This window comes from Pinus tabuliformis, chromosome 7 (assembly GCF_031772625.1).
Source record: "Pinus tabuliformis cultivar Carrire ecotype Pingquan chromosome 7, CPIR1, whole genome shotgun sequence".
Classification (NCBI taxonomy): Eukaryota; Viridiplantae; Streptophyta; class Pinopsida; order Pinales; family Pinaceae; genus Pinus; species Pinus tabuliformis.
The window spans coordinates 601,619,207-601,643,547 of record NC_142293.1 but is presented as its reverse complement, the minus strand read 5'-3'; the positions used below and the strand labels follow the sequence as shown (position 1 = coordinate 601,643,547).

Here is a 24,341-nt window from a genome sequence, read left to right as displayed (position 1 = left end):
CAATTTCTTCTTTAATCTTCAATAGTTCAGCAGAGAGAAATAGTACAATTGTACAGATCTGAAATTTTATGACAGCAGTAATAGAAGCCCTAACCAGCACTTGCAAAGTAGATCAAATGGTCCACAAATGACCTTGAGTCAACCTTAGTCAACTCAGCCTTCAACAGCAATGAAGGACAGCCCAAAACAGCCCAAAAGAAATGGTCAAAACAGGTCAACGTCTTGGCAGCCCTGCGGTCAGCCCTAACCAGTCAGCGCTGGTCACTTCGTGAGTCAAATCAGGTCCACGGATGGCAGATCAGAATTGCGGCTTGCTTGAGGGAGACTCCCCACACTAGGCCGTAGTCAAAATGCCTCCCTCGCTGGTCAACGCAGTCCTCCCTTGCTTGCTGCACCCAGGTCAACGAAAGTCAACGCAGAACAGACCTGCGTCCTCCTCCTTGTTGCGTCTTCCTTGCTTCCTTGCTGCGTCCTTCTTCTCCCACGTGAGAGCTGCTCCTTGTTAACCCAATCAAGGAGAGAGAGAGAGAAGAAGATAAGATGAGATGAGATGATGGAATAATGCCTCCACCTATCTTGTATTTATATGAGACGTTGAACAAGTGTGCCACACATTTAGCTGCTGGCCGACCTTGACAATTTGTCAAGTAATTACAAATAAATTCATATCTCCATAAATACTTGTCGGAATTGGATGATCGTTAGATCAATTCTACACCTCTCGACGAGAGGAATCCAAGAAAAATACCAGCTGCCATAAATAAGATGACCCACATGGAGTGAGGCCCTAGTTGCCAATTTTAACACCTAAAGAATAGGAGGTTGAGGTGTGCTAAGAAATAGGGCACAAGCGCGCTAGAAAATAGGACCTGAAGTGCGCTAGGAAATAGTGAATTTGCGCAAGAGAATAGGGCCACCAAGTGCACAAAGAAGGAGCAGAATTGAGCAAGGAAGCAGGGTTTGCAGTGCAAGTCAAGGAGGCAATAGAGGATTGGTTGAGAGCTAGAGGGCCGAAATCAAGCAGTGATCAACGCAGGCTGAGGTCAACTATATAAGCTGAGATTTGTGATAGAAGTGGAACGCTTTCTCAAGAGAGACAGATTGTTTTCTAATAGATTCAATTGTTCCAAGAACAATCAATAATATAGCCGCATCAAGCAAGCAGGTTTTCCCTGTTGGGTTTCCTGAGAAAAATAAGTGTGTCAATTTGTGTGATGTGTTTTTATCTCTATGTTTTTATTCCGCTGCTTATGAATTGGTAAGAGACTATGTATCTTGGTGAAAGTAAACTAGATTTCAGTTTTCAGTTATTCATCTAAGTAGTTGCAAAGTTTCATGGAAATTTAACATAGTGTCATAGAAGAGATCAGTATAAAGACCAGCACCAAGTTGACCAATTAGTGAAGAGCGCAGATCAATCAAGAAGGCAAGCGCTAGAGTTTGAAGAGTAGAGCAAAGAAATTCTTTGGACAACAGTATGGTATTCCTAGGACTAAGGTCAGATCACAGTTTAGAAGGCGCCTAGAACTTTTGTGCATGGAAGGAGAGGATATCAGTGGTGTTGGAAGACAATGGGGTGTTAGAGTTTGCGAATCAGCAAATAATGCCACCTATCGGTGCCCAACAGTTGGCCCAACATAACAAGAATGACACCAAGGTGAGGAGGATCAATCTTGAGGGGATCAAAGACCATATTATTCTCCATCTCCATGAGAAGAAGACAGCATATGAGATGTTTAAAGCTATCTTAGATTTGTATCAAGGTTGCAGTGATGCCAGGAAGCTTTCTCTCAAAGAGAAGCTAAGAAGCATCTGGAGGAGCAAATGAGAGCCCATCATCACATATCTTTCAAAGTTCACTCAAGTTCGGGATGAGCTAGGTGGTGTAGGCAAGACAGTAGCAGAAAAAGACCTTGTGAGTCTTGTGCTTCAAGGACTCCATAAGTCTTGGTATAGTTTCCAAGAGGCAGTAAGTGGCAAAGAGAATATTCCTAGTTGGGAAAGGTTATGGAGTGATTGTGTTCAAGCAGGAATCTGGAGAGGAACGAGAGCTAGTAGAGAAGCTCCAGCAAAGGACAAGGAGAACTTTGCCCTAACAAGCAAAGGTAGCAGAGCCAAAGGCATGAGGGGCCAAGGAGAGGTCGAGCCTAGTCACAAGGGCGAGAAGAAAAATAAGGCTCTGAGCAAGATCAATTGCTCCCATTGCCATGAGTTCGAACACTATGCCACTAATTCACCATTAGTTGACACGCTTCAATCTGGACATATAGTGATACCTTGACGTCTCCTATCATAGCAATTCAATTCGATTTACTACCACCTGCACCATTGAACTTCCCCATCAAAGCAAATCCCAGCCACCTCACCACACCAATGCATCCCAGCAACAGATCCATTTCTTAAACCAACAATTGATAAGTGTCCTAATCGGAAGGAGTCCAGTAAGGATCGTGTAGTTGCATCAGCGGAGGTAGATGTGTTTTCTACCCAGTTCAAGAAAAATTTCTCATTCATAGCTTGCATAGCAAGCTCCGTAGACAATAGAGTATGGTATATTGATTCAGGAGCATCCTTCCACATGATCAAGAATAAGAAGTATTTCAACCACGTGAAGGAGAAGGACATGCAGTTTCAAATTGGGGTAGGAGATGATGGCATGTATTCAACTAGAGGAATTGGTACTGTCAGTTTTCAAAGGGAATCATGTAATCCTCTCCATCTAAGAGATGTCCTCTATGTTCCAGGCCTAAAGCAGAACCTTGTTTTAGTACCTACCCTTGAGGACAAGGGTTATGATGTCATCTCAACAAAGTTAAGGCTTACCTCCAGCACTTAGCTTTTGGAAGTAAGAAGCAGATAGGTGTGAGGATGAAGAATCTCTACAAATTCTAGGTAGAGAGAAGCGCGGCTTTGAGCAGCAAGGCAGGAAATGCACAAAGTCGAGAAGCGATGGTTGAGGAGAGTAGAGCTATGAGGGAGTCCTTAGAGCAAGAGAAGGTTAGAGTACCTGAGAAGAAGCTACTCCAAAAGGAGCCTCAACCAGTATCTCAGTTTGAGTCTCGGCTAGTTGGTAGTTGGACCAACCAGCAGGATGATGAGCAGCAAAGCCCAAGGCAAGTGGAGGCAGCCACTTAGTCGATGACCCCCAATATAGGGAGAGTTCGAGCCAAGTGGGCAGAAAAGTTGTTTAGGGAGAACCAAAAGAGAGTTGGAACTCCCAATACAACCTTCAACCAGAGTAAGCAGCCATAGAGATACACGAGGTACATGGCACTTATGACTACAGTGATAGACTCACGAGTCACAGAGCATGGTTGGAAAGAACAGGTCTTCGAATTAGATTTTGCAGCAGGAAACAAGGAAGTCTTCTAGTTCAGAGGGAGCAGCCGCAGCAGCAGATAATGTGGTAGTGTTGGAGACAAATCCAAGTGGAAGAGGTTCTTCCAGAAGTACCTTCCTCACTAAGGAGTGCTGAAAATGTAGCAAGCAAGGTCCTCTAGCTTGTGCCTTAGCTAGTGAAGACCTCGAGTTGTCCTCATGAGTTAGACTTCAGGATGAGTTATTTCCAATTTACTAGAATAATCATCAAGTTAACATGCATAGAGTTGGTGCTTCAATTAAGTGGAGTCTTCATCATTTTGACTACAAAACGAGGTGGCAGTTAGTCTTCAGTCTTGATTGAAGGAAGAGCGAGTTAGATCTCCAGTGTTGATTGGAGAGATAATGAGTTAACAACTCTAGTGATGATTGGAAGGAGAGTGAGTAATACTCTCAACTCACTATTAGAGCTCGAGTTCTAGACTAAGGTGGGCCTCCTACCTATAAAGAGGGGATGAAGGCACAAGTAAATTACAATTGTCTTGTGCACAAAGGTTTGTGACAAGACAAAGCTCACAAATTTGTAAGAGAGCTTTGATTGTGAAGCGCAAGAATTGTGTCCTAAGAAATAGGAGCCACAAGTGTGCTAAGATTTAGGAGTTGGTTGTGCGCAGGAGAGAGGAGTTGGGGTCCTAAAGAATAGGAGGCTGAAGTGCGCTAAGAAATAGGGCACAAGTGCGCTAGAAAATAGGACCTGAAGTGCACTAGGAAATAGGGAATTTGCACAAGAGAATAGGGATGCCAAGTGCGCAAGGAAGGAGGAGCAGAATTGAGCAAGGAAGCAGGGTTTGCAGAGCAAGTCAAGGAGGCAACAGAGGATTGGTTGCGAGCTAGAGGGCTGAGATCAAGCAATGATCAAGGCAAGCCGAGATCAACTATATCAGCTGAGATTTGTGAGAGAAGTAGAACGCTTTCTCAAGAGAGACAGATTGCTTTGTAATAGATTCAATTGCTCCAAGAACAATCAATAAAATAGCCACATCAAGCAAGCAGGTTTTCCCTGTTGGGTTTCCTGAGAAAAATAAGTGTGTCAATTTGTGTGATGTGTTTTTATCTCTGTGTTTTTATTCCACTGCTTATGAATTGTTAAGAGACTTTGTATCTTGGTGAAAGTAAACTAGATTTCAGTTTTCAGTTATTCATCTAAGTAGTTGCAGAGTTTCATGGAAATTTAACATGTTATAACAAAACCCTCAGCAGATCAAAACCTATAACTATGACAAATCCAATTCAACATGGGAAGCTCAAAGCTCTTCTTTCACACACAATGTAACCTCATTCTGCTTTTGATCCACCACACCTTAGAAATATCCAAGTAAAATAGAGCACATAACATTATATTTCACATCTAAGCATATGATACAAATGCAGGAACTTGTTCCTATACATTCAGCCTGTAATGGCAACACTTACTATATACATTTCAAGTCTATCATACAACATGCAATATCTGATTCTTAGGGATTCTTAAGGAGGCTATCAAACGACATCCGACATTTAGTCCCAAATAACATTTTTCACAGAAGATAAATTTGCTTCTAAGATGTCACCTTCATTCATATCCAAGTGAACATGCAACACTGAAGATAGCATTGTAATCTGACCTAAACATATATTCAACAGGTCATGTATCAAGTGAGGAACAACAACACAAAGTAAATTATCAAGGTCATCAAGATTTTTCCTAATGCACACAAGTATAACCACCATAGCCACCAACAAAACTGTCTCATGTAACCAATCTCATATATGCGACCTACAGTGGAAACACTGAATATTGAGTTCTACCAAGGCTATCCAACCAACTTCTGGTTCCTAAAACATCATAGCATATTTGTGCATTAATCAAGAAATCTTGGCATGATTTATGGGATCACAAACCTTAATTAAAACCCCAAGAAGCAGAAAATATTTAATCATAGGAATGTTAGAATAATGCAAACTTGCAACACACTCATACAAGAAACTAATATCCAATGTAAAATTTATATACTTGTGCACATCCGGAAACTATGGAGCATAACCACCTGTAGGTAATTTCACCCAGAATCTAAAGCCATGTCAACCTTTTTAAGGATTTTTTGTTGCCTTTCAAACCTGTCCTCTATGGTGCAAAAAGAGTGCTACAAAGGAAAATTTGGCGGCCTATCTACTATAGTTGCCTATTTTTGCACAATACTAGATATTTAAGGACAAATTAGTGACCTAATTATCACAGTTGTCTCTAACTGCACACTAAATCAATGTTAAATCCTGAACCTAGCACCCAGCAATTAATTCCTAGCAGATTTATCACAAGATCTACTGAATAAAACCACAACTATGTTCTTAACACAATTATTCAGCAGAATCACAATTGCTCAACCAATCTCAATCACATGTGACACACACAAATTCTGTCCAATCAACAGTTCTTCATTAACTTTATAATCTGAAGTACTTGCCCAAGCTACAGACACCAATAATCAAAGTTCTGTTTGATCAACCTTTGTCTTTTAAAAGCAATGCACTGTGATCCATTCCAATGCAATCCAAACTACAGTGAATGTAAATCTCTTTTGCTATATTTACTACTTCTGCCGACTGTCCTTAAAAAGTACTTTTCAGATTATAGTCATATAGTTATTGTTATTTCTGGTGTAGGATAAATTAGTTTCATTGTAGTTCCAGGTTGATTGGTATGCATAGAAGTGTTTGAGTGAGTTTTTGCATGATTGCTGCTGGCTACTTGACAAGTTTTAGGATTACATTTTCTGTATAATGGATACATTTTTCCAGATATACAGCAGAAAACCATGTCAATAGCCATCCAGAAATGCATGATTATCCACAGGACTGTAGCATCTAAGTAGCTTAAAAAATAGGACAGTATTCACATTATAGGAACAGGGTCTCTGTGTACCAATGTTCAGAATCCATAATAATTGATTCACTTTCTGTTGATAGGTTATAACATAGATAAATGGATTGCTAGGACTGACAAAACCTTCCTTGCAATAAGGTGGCCAGGCACAACTTTTTGCCCTTTAAGCTCTAACATTACCCAACTACATGGAACTGGATATCTCAAGTTGATTGTCATTCCTGGAATTTGACACCCTTTCTGAAAAGAACCATGCATTCTGAATCTCTGTAATGACAAATTACAAAACTATACATATTAAATCCCCCAATATACCCAGCAGACTATCCAACCTGTAGCACGGATTTGTAAATGCATGTACTAGTCCTATAGAGTAATAAAAACTGGGAGATGATCATCAAGCTGCTTGAGAGATGGGGCTTGACAATAATGTAAAAAGGGCACTTATCAGTATTTCACATATTACAAGAGAGCTAGGACATATTCCCGCATCCTTTTGTGTTTGGGAGTATTTGAGGAAACATCTTATGAATATCTAAATGCCCTGGGTAGGGTTTAATCAAGGACACTGTACAAGACTTGCATATCAGAATAATTAAAAATACACTAAAGATTATCTGTTCTCAGACAAGTCCAACTAGTGAAAATAATAAAGCTCAGCACAGAAGACTAGTCATAGCTTTAACTCTGGAAAAGAAAGAGAATATGTCCATACCTCACTATCATCATCAAGAACCCTTGCAATTAGATAGAGATCACAGCCTTTTGCAATCTCCAACAGAACATCCACAACCGTGGGCCTCACAACAGCATGCTCCTGTCATTATGCAAAAATTATTAGTGTGACTATATCTCAAAAAGATGTGGCCCCATAAATGGGGATATAAAGTTAAAGTGTATCTACCAGCAGCTCTTCTGGAGTAGACTCCTCAAGTACCACGCCAAGCAACTGGCATGTAATCTGCATATAGTCAAAATCACACAAAATAATCAGACAAATACATATTTCTGATAAATTCAAATCACAGATTGTTTTTATAAAGAGATCTTTATCTTGTTTCTTACAACTCATCCATCCAAGAGAACTGCAAATGCAAATTAAGTTATTTATTTGTTTTTTAGAAATGGAAAAAGGTCATCTAGAACACTCCAAAATTGTCATTGAGCCCATATTCAAAAACATATTTGGCTACAATGAACAAAATCATAACAAACTAGGTAGAAAAGAAGACTAAACAATAATATCAAAAAGTTGCAAACATGAAATGGGAAACATTTTCTATTTTTAAACATGTGAGAATAACAACAGAAGCTTTTTTTGTCAACAGGGTCTTGGTTCTATGGTTAAGGGCATCTACATCATCTCTACAACCTTGCTCAAGGAAATCTGATATTGTTCTATGCTCTAAATGCACAAGCTAGAATCCACTAGCATGAGGGCATGGGGATCAGCCACCAAACATTCTTTGTGAACTTGATGTTTGACTCTCAGATTCAAGCCTCCCCCACACTGTCACATACTTCAACAAGGGCATTGACTTCTCTTTGGGTTTATGTCTCTCCAGAGTCCATGCTATGTGTTGCCTACTTCTAGTTCTTCCTCATCATCATTCGTATTTAGATGTCACAACACAGCCATCATAATCAAAAATCAAACCAAACAGATAAACCATAATGACATACCCAAAATGCTTGCTGAATCTTGAGAATTACTTGCCGTGTGCAATAGAATGGTGGAGAAAGTGAAATAGGAAAGAGTAGAAGAAATATACTAGTTTACAAAAACACGTGGAAAAAAAAATTAAAACAAACAAAATCGGGCATTAGAGCCTACCACTTCATCCCTCCAACGGTGGTTGAATGTAACTATGGCAACCTTCAATCTCCCTTCCAAGTTCTCATAAATGGCAGCCTTCAATCTCTCTTCTAAGCTCTCACAAATCTATTTGTCAACAACTGGCAAACAACCCACTCAAAACCCTAGCAAAGATGAGAGAAATGAGTGAATTGAGAAATAGAAAGAGAGCAACTGAAGTGAGTGAGTGTTTTAAGCTTTTGGAACCCCGTCTTGGTTACCAAAAGCAAAAAAAAAGTCTAATTTGGCCCTCTCACAAGAGCACTCAAGGAGTGTTTTTTAAGCTCCCAAAAGCATCCTAGGAGCATTCCCTGAATGGGGCAACAAATCGGTTTTTTTCTTTAATTTTTGAAGGGACCACACTCCCAAACAACGCTCCCTCTGGGAGCCTGCTTCGAGAGCAAAGCATTTGGGAGTGTGGGGGGGAAGGTGCTCCCTTATAGTGCAATTCTAACCCTTCTTTACACCTTGTTGTTTGTCTTGTCTTAAAGACCAAATAGCTTGTTCTACAATACATTAGTAGTTCCAACCTAAATAAAGGTTTTCACCTAAGTTGCACTAAACATGGAAACGTCTAGAAGTTTCTGAAATAGGTATGGCTAGAAATGTGACCCCCTCAAAAGGGAAACATCCGGCGAAACATCATATAGTTAATAACACATTAACTTGCAAGGAAAAAAAGAATGAGACACATGAATGACATTTTAAAAGGAAAACCAAGTATATATTAACTCTCATAGATGATCACATGATGCAAAATCCAAAATTATCCTTTATAGATGAGACCATAGTAGTACATACATCCAAGACTCCAGGGTGTTTCAAATTTCCAGTACCAATACACTAGATTAAAGGGTGTTTCCTACAACATAGGTTTTCACCCACCTAGGAGGCTTCTAGTAAAGGTTTTTCATTTCAAGCACAAGAATTTGAAGTTGATTGAGATAGCATGGAACAGTTGTGAAGAAAATAAACCCTAGGATCTCTTCCCAATCAATTGCACACCGTAGAATTTGGGTTTATCAATCTAATGCTTCTTATGTTCATTGTTACATTGAGTTTATGCTTCTAATGCCTAATTAGTTTATTTGCTGCTCCAATTAACTTAACTAAACATACAAACCCCAATTTACCAGCTGTAGGTACAACAAACAAGATTAAACCCTGAAATAAGTTAGTGACCTACCCTTATCCTTCCTCTACTATCTTATCCCTTCTGCTAGTTTTCTCATGTTTTCATCAATATTTGGGTGATAATTCCAACCCTTCCAAGCATACTTAGTTGGGTTTTCCTCCTTGTGGCAGTGCGGTACCTTACTATGGCTACTATGTTACAGGTTTGAGGTTGCTTCTGTACACATATGTCAACATACCAAAAAATGGTAAAGGAAGAAAGCAAAAACATGCAGAAATATGCAAAGGCACTAATCCAAGACTTAAAACCAATATTTCAAACATTGTGTCAGTGAATATATCACCAAGGGTCCGGAACGGAACTTATAAGCAACATTGGGGAAAATATTTGTCACAATTTTTAAAATATATATTAAATTTTTCATTTTTTTATACACTTAAAGCAATGCCCCTCCCTTTAGTCCTTTTCCCTCTTCAAACAGGCAAAATAGTCCAAAATTCTGCTAGCTCAACCAATATTTTCCAATTTCTCGCAGTATTTTGGACAATATCGCAATATATTCAAAATTTGAAAAAAAAACCACAATGTTTGACGATAATATCACCCAGCTAAGAGAATTGCAATATATTGGGATGTTGGTGAAATATCACCAAGATTTCAACGCCCTATGTACATAGACTACACATTTTTTATAGGTTTGGATGGAAATACTTGAAACAGTGTTTACTTGGTGAGAAACATGCCAATATTTCCACTGTTTCCAGGGTGTATTGTCCCCATTTCCACACCATAAACACTATCAGGTACAGACACACCAGGGTGGCTGGGGACAAGTTTCCAGTTACATGGCAACTCAACTTAATGAGGTACAACAGGTTTTACTGTTATCTAACTAGAGTAACCATGCTATACAAACTAGCATATCATACTTGCGCCAGTTAATTAAATTATAACATCCTATTCCATTCTGAATAAAAACCCGCCATGATGCATGGTTGTAAGCTTTTAGTCAGCATTTTATGGGCCAAATTTGAAGGAATTGCAGTTTCATTGATTGGCATAAAATTGATATAAAAATATGACAAATTTGAAATTACAATAGGATTGTACATTCAAATATTGCATTAGGAACGGATCAATTTTAGATGGATTATTGTAGTTTACATCAAAATCCTAGATTTGGTTGATGTAATATCCCTTATCAGGAATACACCCCAAACACAAGCAAACTCCAACCAGAGATGGACTGGGAGGGCATTTACTAGATATGTCGCCTCTAAAAAGAGGACGAGATCCGGAGGCTACCTGGCCCTTTCCAGACTCTGTCTAAGAGTATAATAAAAACACACAAGTGGTATAATAGCCGAGAATGCTCAAAGAGATACAAATAACAATGATACGATATATATCAAATAAACCATAAGCAGATGCACAAGAAATGCAGAGAGAATGCTAAGCCATTTTATTATACTGAGCAATAAAATGAGTACAGGAGGTGATCAGGAAGATGGCACCTCTACTTGCACTAGGCAAGTGAAGAAATACACTCAGAATAGCAAGGAATGGCCCCTCTCTGATCTGCGTCCAAGCTGCTGGGAAACTGTTGTGCTGCTGCTGCTGCTAGAAATCAAACGAGGATTTGGGGCTGCTCCCCTCCTCAGAAAAAGTTGAAACTCTGGAATCGGACTCTACTCGAGAAACCCAGAAAACTCTCGTGGAATGGCCGACCCCCGAAAATCACCCCCTTGGGGTTCTGCGCAGTTCCTCACTGCTTTGCGCTGCCACTGAATGAGATACTCCAGAAACCTGCCTGAAACCCCTGCCAAAACTCCCCAATATGCAAGGGTTGATCCCCTGCTCTACCTCTCAGCACAAAACCTCCTGCAAATCCTCAACCCAGACTCCTGCCAGAAAGAACTGCGTCCTCCTCTCAGTGTTGCGCAGTCCTCCAAAACGTTGCCACTACTGCTGCAAAAAGGCTGATGAAACTACTGCTGAAATGCCAATGGGAATACCTTGCCCGAGCAGGCACTCGAAGTCCCCCGGGGCTAAGGGTGAGATCTCCGAACGGAGACACTCAATGCACTAAACAGTGTTGCAAACTAGCTAAACAGCCAACATGCTCTAAGTCGAAATGACTATCACAAATGCTCATCACAGAATGATCAAAATGAGGGGGCTCCTCTCTCATTTATAGCCTTTGCCTCTCTCAATCCCAAGGCTCACCTCCTCCTGCGTGATTCCCCTCTTGCCACGTGTGTCTTCCCTCCTGCGCAGTCCCTCCATGTGTCTATGTGGGCTCCATTTCTGCGTCCCCCTTTGGCCCCCTTGGCTCTTTAAGTCACAACATTGTGCTACTAGGAAGTGACTTTTTATTCTCAAAGTGAGTTATGTCCCCCTTCCTCACTTTTTTATTTACAAATAACTATAGAAGGCAAAATCTGGGCAAAATCGAATATTCCAATTAGCCATGGCTAATTAGGAATATTACAGTCTCCCCCGGCAAAATGTTGCTTGTCCGCAAGCAACTGAAGTGATGGATGTTGTAAGATCTTCTCACTCTCACAAGTGGCATCCTCATCCGGCAAATTCTTCCACCTCACCAAGAATTCCCGAACCGTCCTGCTCCGCAGCTGCCTCTCCCTGGTATCAATGATAGCCTCCGGCTGCAATACCAAATGCCCCTCATCATCCATGGGTGGTAGCTCATCTGTCACCGTCACCTGCTGCCCCAATGCCTTTTTCATGCATGATACATGAAAAATGTTATGAATCTTGCTACCTTGGGGCAGCTCCAACTCATATGCAACCTGTCCAATCCTGCATATCACCCTGTATGGCCCATAAAAGCGGGGCTTGAGTTTCTCAGCCCCCTTCTACTTCAGTGAGGACTGTCGGTATGGCTGTAATCGTAGGTAGACCATGTCCCCTACCTCGAACTGTCTCTCCACCCGACCCCTGTCGGCATACAGCTTCTGCTGATTCTGCACTATAGCCATGTTGTCCTTGAGAGCTCGGAAGATATCCTAAATCTCTTGGATCCAAATCTTGGCTCTAGGAGCCCTGCTCTCACCAAACATCACGTCAACAAAAGATAAAGGATGATACCCATACAAGGCATAGAATGGTGACATACCAATGGACATGTGATGTGAAGTATTGTAGCAGTACTCCCACAGATGCAGCGACTTCAGCCATGCTCGCTGCTGCCCGCTGACAGAGTTACGCAAGTAGCCCTCCAACCACTTGTTAACTATCTATGTCTGCCCATCCGTCTATGGGTGATAACTGGTACTCGGTGTCAATTCCGTCCCCACCAACCGGAAAAGCTCCTGCCAAAACCCGCCCATGAAACGGCTGTCCCTATCACTGACGATGATTTTAGGAAGACCATGCAGCCTGAAGATCTCCCTGAAGAACAGCTCGACCACCTGTGCTGTTGTATAGTGTGCGGATATGGCAAAAAAATGTGCGTACTTTGTCAGTCGATCAACAACAACAAAGATACAATCCTTGCCCTGTACCATGGGCAATCCTGTGATGAAGTCCATCGAAATACTCTCCCATTTCCCCTCCAGAATGGGAAGAGGCTGCAATAATCCCGCGGGATGGCTCATCTCCCCCTTGTTCCTCTGGCAAACATCACACTCCCTGATATGCTAGAGTACGTCCTCCTTGAGGCCCTTCTATGAGAACCTCTCTCTAATGGCCCTGTAGGTTTTGGTACACCCCTGATGGCCTGCCAATGGTGAGTCATGTGATGCCTGGAGTATCTTCTTCTTGAGCTGAGACCCCTCAGTCAAGAAGATCCGGTCCCTGTAATAGATGATCTCATCGATCACCCTGTACCTGTCATCTGTCACCTGCCCGTCCAAAATCTCACATGCAAACCTGTCCTTCGAGTACTCTACTAAGAGTCGAGCCCTCCAGTCTGTATGCAAGCTCATAAGATACAACGTGGCTGGTCTACGAGAAAGGGCATCTACTACCACGTTGTTCTTACCCTTGACATACTCAATGTCAAAGTCATATGCTTGGATCTTACTGATCCACTTCTGCTGCCTCTCCTGTAGCTGCTTCTGCTCCAAAAAGAACTTGAGGCTATTATGATTAGTCCTCACCCTGAACCTGTTACCCACCAAATACTGTCGGTACTTAGCCAATGCATGCATGATGGCCAGCATCTCCTTGTCGTATATAGAATACAACCTCTCGTGCAGAAGGAGCTTTCGGCTCTCAAAGGCTATAGGGTGACCTCCCTGCATCAATACTGCGCCAATCCCCTCTCCTGACGCATCACACTCCAAAACAAATGGCTACGTAAAATCTGGCAATGCAAGCACTAGGTAGCTGCTCATAACCTCCTTGAGCCTGTCAAAGGCTCGTTGCGCTGTGTCCGACCAACTGAATGCCCCCTTCCTCGTCAAATCTGTCAGGGGTGCAGCAAGCTGTGAGAAACCTTTGACGAACTTCCAATAGTAAGTACAAATGCCAATGAATCCTCGAAGTTCCGTCACATTTCTCAGCTCCGGCCATTCTCTGATGGCCCTGATCTTCTCCCCGTGGACTCTCACTCCGTCCACCCCTATGATGTGTCCCAGATATAACATCTCCGTCAACCCAAACTCAGACTTGGAGAGTTTGGCATAGAACTGCTGCTCCTGTAAGATATGCAATACTGTCTCAATGTGCTGGAGATGCTCCTCCCAAGTCCTGCTGTAAATGAGAATATCATCGAAGAATACCAACACAAACTTCCTCAAGTGACTACGCAAGATGTAATTCATGCACGACTGAAATGTTGTTGGTGCGTTGGTTAGCCCAAAAGGCATCACCAAGAACTCGAAGTGTCCATAGTGACACCTGAAGGCAATCTTGGGAATGTCCTGCTCCCTCACGCGAATCTAATGGTACCCCGATCTCAAATCAATCTTTGAGAAGAAACGTGCTTCGTCCATCAACTCATCGATCCTGGGTAAAGGGTATCTGTTCTTCAGGGTCTTCTTGTTCAGGGCCCTGTAGTCAATGCACATCCTCAACATACCGTCCTTCTTCTTCACCAACACCACAGAAGAAGCAAAAGGACTCGTGCTCAGTCGAATGTGCCCAAGAGCCAGCAACTCCTAGATAGGCCTCTCAATCTCATCCCGCTAGGCCTTGGGGTGCCTATAGGGAGTGGTGATCACTGCCTGTATGCCCTGCTCTAGCTCGATGGTGTGCTCAAACCCCCGATCCGGTGGCTGCCCTGGTGGAATCTCCCCAAACACTATGGCATACCGATCAAGGATAGACGATATCTCTGGATGCAACATCTGCCCTGTAGTCCCTGCCTTTGATGCACGCAGCTCCACTGCCCACTCTATGTCTCCCTTTCGGAAGACTGCCTCCATCCGATGAGCCGAAACAGTCTGAGGCGGATATGTGTGTTGTCCCCTATCTTCTCATGCCTCCCTGTCTTTTCATCATCGTACTCCATCTCTAGGGTCTTCCAATCTGTCGTGACCTTCCCTAGAGTGGTAAGCCACTGAACACCCAATATCATGTTGGTGTCCAAAATATTGACCACAAAAAAGTGGTCAGTCAAAGTGTAGGTGCCCATCGTCACTAAAAGCTCTGGAACATAACGAGCACACGTCATGGTTTGATCTCCTGGGACCAAGACTGAAAACCCATCGAAGCTTTCTGTCTGTATACCTCTCTGCTCAACCATCTGTGCATCGATGAAGTTGTGGGTCGCCCCACTGTCGACCAAAACTGATACCCGCTGGCCACACACTGTCCCTCGTACGCGTAGCATCAGATACTTGGGAACTCCTCGCAATGCTGCAAGGGCCCCTCCGGTGGGTGTAAATGATGCACCTCTTGCTGCTGCTGGTGGAGGTGGTAAAGGTCCCTGCACGCCATGGCTATCTCCTGCCTTCCCATCATCCTCGTCATCCTCTTCTCCACTGCTCTCAGAGAAGACCTCAATAAAATGTGCTTTGCCAGCAGCACATCTATGTCCCGGTGCCCACGGCTCCTGACATGTGAAGCACAACCACTTCTTCTTCAGCTCCCTCCTGGCATCATCATCAAGTTGTACTCGTCCTGGATTCCCCTTTGGAGGTGGAATCCTCACATCCTTCCCCTTAGACTAGAAAGTCTGTCTCTGGGGGTAAGGTGTCCGGGTCCTGGGTAAGACATCCTGTAAGTCCCGGGTCCTGCTGATAGCGTCCTGGAGTGTGGTTGGTCTAGTGGATCGGACTAGACCCCGAAGTGGCTCTGCTAACCCCTCAACATACATATAGACCCTCCGTGTCGTGGATAGGTCTGGCACCATCACGGAGACCCTCAAGAAATCTGCAATGTAGGTCTCTGGGCTCCCTGTCTGTTTGAGCCTCGTCAGCTCAACAAAATGCTGCTTTGGATCCCTCCGATCAAATCGCTCCATCAATCTCCTGGTAAACTCAGCATATGTCGTCACTATAGAGTGCCCAAGTGTAACCATCCCATGAAACCACCAATCCTGGGCCTCACCATCCAAATGCAATGTTGCCACCTTGATGGCCTCTGTCTCCGACATCTGGTTAAGCTGGAAATAAATGTCCAGCTTCTCCACCCAAGACTTTGCCGAACTGTTTGATGAACCATCAAACGTAGGCAAGTGGAATCTACTCACTGCACAGTGGATGTCACCATCATGATAATGCCGGTACCCTCTGTGAAGGTCGCGGGGTCTACTATCCCGTTGGAGCTGAACAAAATCTCTGAATGAGAGGGCTTCCCTAAACTCCTGCCCATAGGCCTGGTACTCTGAAAAATAATCACCCATATGTCCAGGCTCTGCCTCCTGCTGGGCTACGGCCCCCGTGTCTACTCCTAAAAAAGTGGGCATGGTAGAGCGTGTAGGGGCATGTGAGGCCACCTGCTGCGCAGTATCACGCTGCTCTGGCAAATGGTGGGATGCGCCTGATCCCTCACCAACCTGGAAAACCCGTGGGCTCTCACGCTGTCTGACCTCTACTGCCTTGAATCTCTGCCCCATCACTTATATCTACCTCGACAGATCCTGCACCGATTTGAGGAGCATATCCGCAAATCTCTTCCCGTCATCATCCGCCATTGGAGCCTCCTGCTCTGCGTCGTCCACAGGCTCCTCCTGTTCTGCATCCACCACTAGAACACAGTCTCCCTCTCCGTAGGTATTCTCCAACCTACGCCCAGTGTCTCTGTATCTCTAACCTCTGCAACAGATATAAGGTTTTTCCCCCGGCGTCATAGATTGCTAGCTCCACAGGCTGAGCCAGATCTATGCTCTGATACCACTGTAATATCCCTTATCAGGAATACACCCCAAACACAAGCAAACTCCAACCAGAGATGGACTAGGAGGGCATTTACCAGATATGTCGCCTCTAAAAAGAGGACAAGATCCGGAGGCTACCTGGCCCTTTCCAGACTCTGTCTAAGAGTATAATAAAAACACAAAAGTGGTATAATAGCCGAGAATGCTCAAAGAGATACAAATAACAATGATACGATATATATCAAATAAACCATAAGCGGATGCACAAGAAATGCAGAGAGAATGCTAAGCCATTTTATTATACTAAGCAATAAAATGAGTACAGGAGATGATCAGGAAGATGGCACCTCTACTTGCACTAGGCAAGTGAAGAAATACACTCAGAATAGCGAGGAATGGCCCCTCTCTGATCTGTGTCCACGCTACTGGGAAACTACTGTGCTGCTGCTGCTACTGCTAGAAATCAAACGAGGATTTGGGGCTGCTCCCCTCCTTAGAAAAAGCTGAAACTCTGGAATCGAACTCTACTCGAGAAACCCACAAAGCTCTCATGGAATCGCCAACCCCCGAAAATCACCCCCTTGGGGTTCTGCGCAGTTCCTCACTGCTCTGCGCTGCCACTGAATGAGATACTCCAGAAACCTGCCTGAAACCCCTACCAAAACTCCCCAATATGCAAGGGTTGATCCCCTGCTCTACCTCTCAGCACAAAACCTCCTGCAAATCCTCAACCTAGACTCCTGCCAGAAAGAACTGCGTCCTCCTCTCAGTGTTGCGCAGTCCTCCAAAACGCTGCCACTACTGCTGCAAAAAGGCTGATGAAACTATTGCTGAAATGCCAATGGGAATACCTTGCCCGAGCAGGCACTCGAAGTCCCCCGGGGCTAAGGGTGAGATCTCCGAACGGAGACACTCAATGCACTAAACAATGTTGCAAACTAGTTAAACAGCCAGCGTGCTCTAAGTCGAAATGACTATCACAAATGCTCATCACAGAATGATCAAAATGAGGGGGCTCCTCTCTCACTTATAGCGTTTGCCTCTCTTAATCCCAAGGCTCACCTCCTCCTGTGTGATTCCCCTCTTGCCACGTGTGTCTTCCCTCCTACGCAGTCACTCCATGTGTCTGCGTGGGCTCCATTTCTGCGCCCCCCTTTGGCCCCCTTGGCTCCCCTTTAAGTAATAACATTGTGCTACTAGGAAATGACTTTTTATTCTAAAAGTGAGTTATGTCCCCCTTCCTCACTTTTTTATTTACAAATAACTATAGAAGGCAAAATCTGGGCAAAATCGAATATTCCAATTAGCCATAGCTAATTAGGAATATTACAGCTGATTAAGTACAGTTTATCAACTAAAATATAATTGGCAACATATTTTAGCAATGTATAGGGTAAACAAAATATGGACGATGGCAGGTGCATGGTTGATAGATGTTCCAATAGATTAAATTAAAAAGAAAGATTATTCCAAGAGGGATTATATAAACATTCGACATGTATTAAAAAAATGGGCATTTACATATCATATAGCACTTTAGATCACTGCATGTAGAGGGTTTGATTACTAAAAGCTTTTGATTATGGTTTATTTAACTTTCAACACCTGGATTTCTTGATTAAGCTATGTAAGCTGCTTTACAAAGTTAGTGGTTCATTCCAATAATAATGTTGTGCACTCTCCTCTAAGAGTCTAAACATCAAAAGATGTATTTCAGATTCATCTTCAATACTGATAAGTTAAAAGCTAATACAATTCAGATTCACCTAGTGGCTAGTGCCAGAGCTGGACATCAGCGTCCATAAATTCATCTGTAGAAGCATAAAGCATACCATTTATTGATGGTAAACATTATAGATTTATCTGGCAAATGATCTAAAAGTTTATCAAGGTTCATCAAAAATTCAAAATCAATGATTATATTAGGTATGCATGCACGTCTGAAGGTACTAAACAGTCATCATCCGCTACCATTTGGTGGAGATTGTGGCCTCATTTCATTGGTGAGATTGCACCACGGTTAGCCTGGTCAGTGAGCTCAAGTGATTGAGTGCTGTGAATTACAAGCAGAAGATCCCAGGGTCAAGTCCCCAGGCTGGCTGCCTCTGTGGATATTAAGGGCCTTACTCAATGTCCCCGCTGGGTTAGAATCGTTAGATTGCCAAAACTGCAACCAGCCAGTTTATCCCTCGATACCATCCTCAGAATGAGGGGATGTGCCACATACATTTCCCAGGGATGTGCATTTTATCAGAAAAACAAAACCAAAGAAAAAACAGAAAGAGAGATTGCACTGTGGTTACCTTTTTACCAATGCCATTGAAGACCAAAGTTTCAAATTCAATTACCAAAAATAAACCAGACCTATCTTTAAGCTTGAGTTATGAAATAAAACTACTAGATAGAAATGAAAATGGGAACACTACCTTTCGACCACCATTCAGTTGCTGCTTCACAACTTGTGCCAAACTTAGCTGCAGAGAATTATTCAAAATGGAACTCAAGTAAGCATGCCATCCAATATCATGTGTCGAATTTCAATGTTTACTTGGCTGAAACCAGAAGAAAGGAAATCAACCTGCATCGTACTAAATTCCTGGGGTGAAACTGCTGTTTCGTTCAAACTTGAACTAGGCTGGAAAACAGTAGAAGACAAGACTGTATCTCCAGTTGATTGGGAGTTGTCATCAGAGTTTGCTGTTGGTGAATTTCTTCGTTTTTCTAGTCTTCTGTGCTGTCCTCCAGGAGATTTCAAGTACTTCCATGTAAAAACTATTGCAAGAGCAAATCCTGCAAGGGCTCCAATCGAGCCAGCATTCTGGAAATCGCAATAAATTCAGAACAAGGTCAGCCTCCACATGTTAATGAATTTGAAAGACTGACAAAAAGATGAATATTGAAGTCAGCCTTCCAAAGATCAATTTCAGATAAACCAATTTCGGTACTCCACATAACTGTGTTGTGAGTTACTAAATTTATACTAGGTTGTTAATAATATCATTCATCTTACAAGGCTGCAAAGAATCAACATATGTATCAATCTCCATGTCTCCAAAGAGAATTAGATAAAATGAATATCTTCATAGATTAGTTAATAAAATTAACAAGCAATTTGCCTAGGAGGCAACACTAAACCAGATAAGATGAGATAATTTTATGAACATCCGACAAAGGACCAAAAAAGTAGGTCAGTGGGACTAAAAGAGACATCCAGTGTAAGTACAAAGTGGGGGTGCAAAAGCAAACCTAGATCAATACTAAAAGCAGAGAAAGGTAAAGAACTAAGTGTCTAGCTAAAAGCTAAACGTTCTAGCTAAGAAAAGAATAAAAAATAGTGCAGGTACAAGAGAGAAGTGAGATAGGATACAGAGGACAGGCTAATTTCATCAAATAATCCTGCATTGAGCATTTACACTCCAAAAATTGGTTATAAGGCATAATGTCAAGTCCGTGGTTTGGAAAATACTGAATGGTGGAGGAAATCTGTCTGGAAATTCAAGTTTCCTTTAAAAGCTTGAATTTTTATGTGAATGGCACCAAATAACAAAGTATTAACTTTGGACATGTCACAAAAGGAGTTGGCAAGGACCAGGTAGATGCCCTTTATGCAAGGAAAGTAAGGAGTTCAATCATAATTAAATTGTGTCTTCTTCTTATACTATTCAAGTGTAGAAAGGATTGGAGACAATCACAAGTTTTAAAGGTATATGGGGTGGTCCTTCAATTGAGAAATCTTAAGATTGTGGTGCGGAAGAAATAGGGAAGTAAAGAATGCCAAGGCTGTTAATTTTGAGTTAACAATGGTATGTTCTATGCTTAGCACAATTACTTCAATGTACTTTAGCAGCCCAATGACATTTTCCAATTTAGTTTCCAATAGCAATCACTTTAACCATTAATCACATTGACAATAAAAGTAGATAGAGCATGAAACAAAATGCCGAAGACAAGCCGAGACAAGAGAACACCCGATTTGGCAAATGCCGGGGAAAAACCCCAAGATGGGGAAAACCTTTTTATCAATTCTTCTTATTTTTATATCAAATGTTCAGCAGAGAAAGAGAGTACAATAAATTCAAAATTGACTTGCCAAATGATAGTCAAAACAGCCCTGTCAAATCTGTAAATTTTCTGCAGCAGTCAACAGCCCTAACCAGAAAGTCAACGCTGGTCAAAACAGCAGCAAATCATCCACAATGCAGCTCGGTCATACCCAGTCAAACTCGGCCTCCTTAGATGGTCAAAGTCAGCCCAAAACGGTCATGAAAACAGCAGTCAAACTTGGTCAAATCCTGCGGTCAACTCTGTGGTCAGCCCTGGTCAAAGTGCTCAGAATACCTCAGTTTTTGTGCCAATAGATGCAGCTCTCCAAAACCAAAATTTTGACCCAAAAATCGCAGTCAAACTTGGTCAAATACCCCTTGGTCAACACTGGTCAAACCCTGCAACAGTCATGTAATTTGTCCTCTTTTCCAGCCACACGTGCAAGAAGAATTCAGCTGCCCAATAGCTGTACGAACCAATCAGATTACGAGAGAGAAGAATGTGTAAGAGATGATGACAAATGAGGTGAGAGGTCACTTGTATTTATACAAGTCGTTGAGGGTGAAGTGACACATCCATTGGGCTACATGAGCCTACATGATGATGTGGCCAACCTGAACAATTTGCACATGTGTGGGCTTAAATTCAAAAACACACTTCTGCTTGTCCAAATTAGATGACCTTTATATCAATTTTGGTTCTCTCGAAAAGAGGAAATTAATGCAATCATAATCTCCATTAAAAGAGCTGTCGCAAGGTGGAATTTGGCCCTAGTTGCCTATTTTAACTTGGATTTTAACACAAAAAGCTTGAATTTTTATGTGAATGGCACTAAATAACAATGTATTAACTTCGGATATATGTCAAAAAAGGCGTTGGCAAGGACCACGTAGATGCCCTTTATGCAAAGAAAGTAAAGAGTTCAATCATCATTAAATTGTGTCTTCTTCTTATACTATTCAAGTGTAGAAAGGATTGGAGACAATCACAGGTTTTAAAGGTATATGGGGTGGGGTCCTTCAATCGAGAAATTTTAATATTGTGATGCGGAAGAAATAGGGAAGTAAAGAATGTCAAGGCTCTGCCACTTATTAATGCCTGGGGTGTGTGGCTTGTGGGAAATGCAAGTCTGTCTGAAGATAAGTATGTTTCAGCAGTGCAGTGTGCCACTCAAGCATAAATATGTTAAATAGTCTTGACTCTCCAGCAATCAAGAAAATCAGAGGCAAATTAGCACCGATGTGATTGATAGATCAGGGGATTGGATCTCTTTTTATGGTGCCTCTCAGAATGACATTGATTCATAGGTTAATGGAGCAGTTGGTATTATATATATAAGGGAATCACATATCATCAAGCTTAAAGCTGGGCTTGGCAGGGGGTCAAATAACTTTTCAGAACTAATGGCCCTGAACCAATACTCGTGCTAGCTGCTGAGAAAGGTACTACAAAAATTCAAATCTGTGGAGACTCACTTGTGATAATTACATAGATGCAGGAGGGCATATGTGCATTTGAGAATGTTATGCTGAGACCCATCTATGAGGAGATACAAAGATGTAATAACAATATTTCTTTTCATTATTATTACAGGGAGAGAAAAAAAGAGGCTGACATAATGTCCAAGGGAGGATTATTGCTGGATCCTGGAAAATGGCATGTCTTGGAGTAAGTGAACGAACTTTCCACTAAATATGTTCACCCTTCTTTTTACTAGCTACTTTATTAAGGATTTAATAATATGGATATTGGGGACTGATAAAATATGTTTTTTTGGAAATATGGGAGTCTTTATTTTTGCATTGTAATGATTATACAGGACAGACTTAGGTCTGATATGTCCCTTTCAATGTATAACAGTTGAGGGAATTACTGTTGTTATCTTTGGATACCATTGGGAAAGTACAGTCATAGAAATCTGTTAAAGCTCATAAACTTCAAATCATCAGCAAAAAGAGGAGGAGATCTTAACATGTGGTGTAGAAGACAACAATCCCTATCCTTAACATGCTCTCAGAAAAAAGACTTCAATGTATCTATGCAAAACCCAAAGAGGATCAACAAGAGGGGGCACCGCTACTTAGGGTTCCCGCATTTTTCACTGCGTGGTTTAGTTAGGTTAAAAATTAAACATCGGTTCGTAACTTACTTCTCATTGCTCAGGCCTGCAGCTCATACACCGAGAAGGTAATAGAGGCATGGTTTCAGTTTCAATTTACTCTGTGTAATAGTGTTGTAGTGTAATAGAGGCGTAGTGTGCAGTGTACTCCAATGTAGCTTCAACGTGTGCTCTATCAGAGATTTCAGTGGGAAACCATTATCATATCATTTCAGCCAGTGTTCCACGGGGTCGCGCCCCCCCACTCGGGGGTCGAGTTTCCTAGCTCCCTCGCGCTCCAGGGACTTGGGGGCGAGAGGGGGACGTTTCCCCACGCTCCCAAAAAACAGGGTACGCGAGGAAACTTGAAAGGGGTCATTTCCTCCATTTTTGGGGTCGTTTCCTCCAATTGGGGCCGTTTCCTAGGCGAAAGGGGTATTAAGGGGTCCCAAGGGGTCGTTTCCCTAGAAAAAATTCGCATATTTTTTTATGAAACAAAAAAAAAATCGTAATTTTTAATACTTGCTGACCGACCAAGAAGGGTTTACATTATATTTATTTCACATTTCATTTTCTGTTTGCTCCTTCGTTGAACTGAACACTGCCGCCATCGCCAAGCAGCCTTCTGTCTACTCCTTCGTTGAACGGAATGCTGCAACTGAGGTATGAGACTTGATTTTTATATTATTCAATATTCAATGTTCATAGTTGGAAGTGGAACATCAATATGGTTTAAAGTTTAAAGTTTAAAACTTTAAACATTTATAATTTTATAATTTATTTTCATTGTCCATTGTTAGTAAGTTAGTAGACTAGTAGCTACACTGTATAGTTACAAAATTACATGTACGATGTATGATTATAATTTATATGATAACGATATCAATGATCATGCTTTTTGTTTTAAATTTGTTTCAGTTATATGGTTCCTCGATTTATATTTTATATTTATAAGTTTTTAAGACCCCGACGTCCCCTCACATTTCCTAAAAATTGGTGGGGAGCTTTTGCATAGGCCGCTCCTGCGTATCCCCGCTCCCTCGTCTCCTCGTCCCCGAAACTTGGTGGAACATTGATTTCAGCAGCGATCAAGATATTTGAGTTACTACTTTTTTACTGATTAGTATGCAGTATTTTATAAACTTTTAGAAGTAGACATTTCAGGTTCTATGTAGTCACTGGTTAGAATTCAGGACTTAGTACTTTGGATCATGTTTTGACTCATAACATATATGAGATACTTATTCATTCATGATATTTTGGACATCTATTGATATTATGCATTGTTTGGACATGGCTTTATTGAATATCAATGGAAAATGTTCTTTTAATTCAATATATGTGTATATCTTTATTTATTGAATTCAACGATTTTTTCCCGATTTTTCCCTGATCTGATTAAAACTCTTCGCTCTTTTGCCTCGCCGATTTATTGCCGATACCGAGTCTGGTAACATTGCTATGAATGCACACAATGCCCAAGTCAATTTCCTAAAGATAAGGGCATCCTTGAATCTGTCAAGAAGCAATACACGTAAATTATTGGTACAAGTGTTGAAGTCCCCCACAAGAATGACCACGCCAAGAGTCAAGTAATGAAAAATATCTACATATAAGTCAAGGGAAGGGCCCTAACAAACTCACTGTGAAGTGTAAAGTGCAAAGACGCTTGTGGGGAAGTAA

The 24,341-nt window shown here is 41.9% G+C and overlaps 1 pseudogene across 1 annotated transcript in view; it reads right to left on the bottom strand.

Annotated features, from left to right (window-relative positions):
• LOC149248876 (ubiquitin-conjugating enzyme E2 enzyme activator PEX22-like) overlaps nucleotides 1–24,341 on the bottom strand; it is a 90,570-nt pseudogene that overhangs the window by 57,923 nt on the left and 8,306 nt on the right. Inside the window, exons 2-5 of the transcript XR_016266707.1 lie at nucleotides 19,095–19,334; nucleotides 18,943–18,990; nucleotides 7,146–7,202; nucleotides 6,957–7,058 (exon numbers count right to left, since the gene is read on the bottom strand). The product of XR_016266707.1 is annotated as a ubiquitin-conjugating enzyme E2 enzyme activator PEX22-like (transcript). The remainder of the gene's footprint in view (nucleotides 1–6,956; nucleotides 7,059–7,145; nucleotides 7,203–18,942; nucleotides 18,991–19,094; nucleotides 19,335–24,341) is intronic.